Source organism: Lipotes vexillifer, unplaced genomic scaffold (assembly GCF_000442215.2).
Source record: "Lipotes vexillifer unplaced genomic scaffold, Lipotes_vexillifer_v1.1 scaffold1114, whole genome shotgun sequence".
Lineage (NCBI taxonomy): Eukaryota > Metazoa > Chordata > Mammalia > Artiodactyla > Lipotidae > Lipotes > Lipotes vexillifer.
Window position 1 is genome coordinate 1,426,010 of NW_006779031.1, and position 4,763 is coordinate 1,430,772.

Consider the following 4,763-nt stretch of genomic DNA (forward strand, 5'->3'; position numbering starts at 1 on the left):
TTTTTCTTTTAACCATGTGCCTATATTGCTTGTGTTAATTTATACTAAAAAATACATAGAAATGAGAATATCTTACATGAAATATAAACTTCAGTGTTTTCAAATATGAATTTTTATATTCAGTGCTGTCATAATTATTACAGAGAATCTGTGGGGAAAATCTCACAGGGGGAAAACAAATTTGCTAGTTTTGTTGGAGGAGGAAGCTTTCATCAAAAAATGATTGCCATTGCTCTGATACTCCTGAACCCCTAGACTCCGGGCCAGAGCCAATTGCAGAGGAAGCTATCACAGGGGAGTGGGATGAGTTCTGGTATCAGCTTGATGGTAGTTAAAAAATAAAAAGGTTCCTGACGGCACTGTGTTTTGATGTTGAACTGTATGGAAGAAATAATTCTTTGTGCTAGCATTTTGCCATTTAATCCTGATCACTCTGATCCCTGATCACATTTTAAATCTGTTCATGAAAACTGGCATGTATAATTTAAAAGTTTATATCCTCCTAAATGCTCGCTTGTAAATATCAAGAATGTTGGCAATAGTTGGTGTCTAATATTTCCTACAGCCCACCAGCAGGGAAGAGAGGAACTGATGGGCAGATTGTAGTAAATCAGCTGTGCCTAAGTATGGGTGTGTCAGAACTCCTGAAAAGCCTGATCCATTCTAACTAAATGAGCAACAGCTAGGGAACAAGTCTGTGGTACAATTAATTGATGTATAAATTCTCTGAGACCTTTTGAGCTAAATGTAAGCCTCAGCCACATACAGAGGCAAGACTGTGCAAACAACGGAATCTGTGTAAACAGCAAAGGTAGTGGGTCACACTTAGGTTACCTTGGGCTAATGTAATTTTGAAAATGTTTGGGTTTTTTTGACACTGATGAGAGATCTCTGTTAAATCACTACTCCACAGCAATATTTTCATCATAAAACCAATCTGTTTATGCCCTTATTTTTATTTTTACATCCTGCTCTATATCTTAGGAAGGCATTGACAAGCAGCTGTTTAAAACAGAAGGAACAGCATTTAAAACACATACTCTGGGCCTCTGGCTCCCTCTTCACAGACCTCAAGGGCCGGAAGGCATCGCTTTGCACTGACAGTGAAGTATCTCAGATAACTTTTGAGTTTGAGCAGCAAGTTGGACGATGATGCTGGTGAATTTTCACTGGTGAATATTTAAAGAAGAAATGCCACTAATCATACACAAACCTGTTTATAAAATGGAGGAGGAGGTACACTTCATACATTTTTCTATGAAGCAGCAAAACCTTGATGCCAAAATGTTGCAAAGTAATTGGTTTGAAGAGAACTGCAAATCAATATACTTTGTGTACATAGATGCAAAAATCCTTAACGAAATACATAGTCGAAACCAGCGATATATTAAAAGAATAAAGGGAAAAGGGGGAAAAGTATGATTATGTCAATAGAGTAAGAAGATTTTGACAAAATCCAACACCTGTTCATGATAAACAGCAACAACAAAACCTCAGCAGACTGGAAACAGAAAAAGCTACAGGTCTCATGATATTTATTGATGAAATACAAATACTTTCCCCTAAGTTTAGAATTAGGCACGGATGCCCAGGCTCATCGCTTCCACCGAACATTGTTCTGGAAATCCTAGCAAGTGCAATAAGGTAAAATAAAGGCATAAATATTAGAAAGGAAAGTTTAAAAGCACCTGTATTTGCATACAACATGATTGTTTATGTAGAAAATTCTAAGGAATCTGCAAAATCATTCTTCAAGCAAATAAGTGAGTCTACCAAGTTGACATGACTCAATTTACAAAAAGAGTAGTATATATTTATAGTGACCCAAAACATTTGGGAAAAAATTTAAGCAAGCAATTCTATTTATAATAGCATCAAAACTATAACGTAATTTAGGAAAAATATAACAGATGTACATGAGCTCTACTTTGAAGAGTGTAAAAATTGCTGGATAAAGACTAAATATTATTAAGATGTTCATTCTCCCCAAATTAATTGCTAGATCACATAATAAAATAAAATCCTGGAAGGTTCTTTTGAAAAAATTGACAAGCTGTTTCTACAGATTTCCCCATTTTTACTGATGTATAGTTGACAAAAATTATATATATTTAAGGTGTATGATGATATTTTGATATACATAATACATTTTGAAATAATAGCCAAAATCAAGCTAATTAACATATTACCTCACATAGTTACTTCTTCCTTCCTCCCTCCCTCCTTCCCTCCTTCCCTTTCTTCCTTCCTTTCTTTCTTTCTCTTTCCTCTCTTTAGTGGTAAGAACACTTAAGATCTTCCTTCTTAGCAAATTTCAAGTATACAATACAACATTGTCGACTATATTCATATTGCTGTACATTAGATCCCTATAATTTATTCTTGCATAACTGAAAGTTTGAACTCATTGACCAACATCTCCCCACTCCTCCCACACACACACAGACACACTCCTGGCAACTATCATTTTACTCTCTGCTTCCATCAATTTGACTATTTTAGATTCCACATATAAGTGAGACCATGCAATATTTGTCTTTATGTATCTGGCTTGTTTCACTTAGCATAATATCCTCCAGCTTCATCCATGTTGTTTTAAATGGCAGGTTTTCCTTCTTTTTTTAGGCTACATGATATTCTGTGGTATATGCATACCACATTTTCGTTCTCCATTCATCTGTCAGTGGATAGTTCGGTTGTTTCCATATCTTGGCTATTGTGAATAATGCTATAATGAACAAGAAGTGCAGATATCTCTTTGAAATATAGATTTTATTTCATTTTTGCTTATTTTTTATTGAACTATAGTTGTTTTAGAGATATAGATTTTAATTCCTTTGGATATATACCCAGAAGTGGGATTACTAGATCATGTGGTACTTTTATTTTTAATTTTTTGAGGAATCTCCATTCTATTTTCATAATAGCTGTACCAATTTACATTCTCACAAACAATGTACAAGTGTTCCATTTTCTGCACATCCTCACCAACACTTGTTGTCTTTTGTCTTTTTGATAATAACCACTCTAGCAAGTGTGAGGTGATATCTCATTGTGGTTTTGATTTGCATTTCCCTGAGGATTAGTGATATTGAGCAACTTTTCATGTACCTGTTGGCCATTTCAGTGTCTTCTTTTGAAAAATGTCTGTTCAGGTCCCTTGCCCATTTTTTAATGAGGTTATTTGATTTTTGTGCTCTTGAGTTTTATGAGTTACTTACATATTTTGGATATTCGCCCCTTTTTTGCTTGATAATGGTTTTCGAACATTTTCTCTCATTATGTAGGTTGTCTCTTCACTCTGTTGAATGTTTCCTTTGCTGAGGTAAAGCTTTTTAGTTTGATGCAATCCCACTTGTGTATTTACGCTTTTGTTGCCTGGTATTTTGAAGTGATATCCAAAAAAAATCATTGCCTAGTTCAATGTGAGGAAGCTTTTTCCTTATGCTTTCTTCTTGTAGTTTTACAGTTTCAGGTCTTATGTTTAAGTCTTTAATTATTTATGAATTGACTTTTGTATATGGTGTGAGATATGGTTCCAATTTATTCTGCAGGTGAATTTCCAGTTTTCCCAAAATCATGTATTGAAGAGACTCTTCCCACTATGTGTTCTTGACACCCTTGTTGAAATCAGTTGAGTGTAAATGTGTGGATTTATTTCTGGGCTCTCTATTCTGTTCCTTTGGTCTGTGTGTCTCTTTAGTGTGCCAGTATCATACTATTTTGATTACTGTCACTTTGTAATATATTTTGAAATCAGGAATTGTGATGCCTCCAGCTTTGTTCTTCTTGCTCAAGATTGCTTTGGCTATTTGGAGTCTTTTGCAGTTCCATATAAATTTTAGGACTGTTTTTCTCTGAAAAATGCCATTGGATTTTTTTTTTTTTTTGCAGTACACAGGCCTCTCACTGTTGCGGCCCCTCCCGTTGCGGAGCACAGGCTCCGGATGCTCAGGCTCAGTGGCCATGGCTTGCAGGCCTAGCCGCTCTGCGGCATGTGGGATCTTCCCGGACCGGGGCACGAACCCATGTCCCCTGTATTGGCAGGCGGATTCTCAACCACTGCACCACCAGGGAAGCCCGCCATTGGAATTTTGATAGGGTTTGTACTGAATTCATAGATCTCTTTGGGTAGTGTGGACACAAGCTGTCTTTCCATTTATCTGTGTCTCCTTTAATTTCCTTCATTGATGTTTTATAATTTTTGGTGTACAAGTCTTTCAACTCTTTAAGTTTATACCTAAGTATTTTATTCTTTTTGTTGCTATTGTGACTGAGATTCTTTTCTTAAATTTCTTTTTAGATAGTTCATTGTTTCTGTGTAAAAATGCCACTGTTTTTTGTATGTTGATTTTGTATCCTACAACTTTACTGAATTCATTTTAGTTCTAGTAGAATTTTTGTTGAGTGTTTAGGGTTTTCTTCAAACAGAGATAATTTTACCTCTCTTTTCCTATTTGGATGCCTTTATTTCTTTTTCTTGTCTAATTGCTCTGGCTAGGACTTCCAGTACTATTTTGAATAGAAGTGACAAGTGTGGGCACCCTTGCCTTGTACTGGATCTTAGAGGGAAGGCTTTCACATTTTCCCAGTTGATTATGATGTTAGCTGTGGGCTTTTCATATATGACCTTTATTGTGTTGAGGTATAAAATAGCCAAATCTTGAAAACAAAGGACAAAGTTAATAAACTTATATATATGAATTCAAATATTACTATAAATTTTCAGTAATTAAGACAGTGTGGTACTAGCATACAGGTAG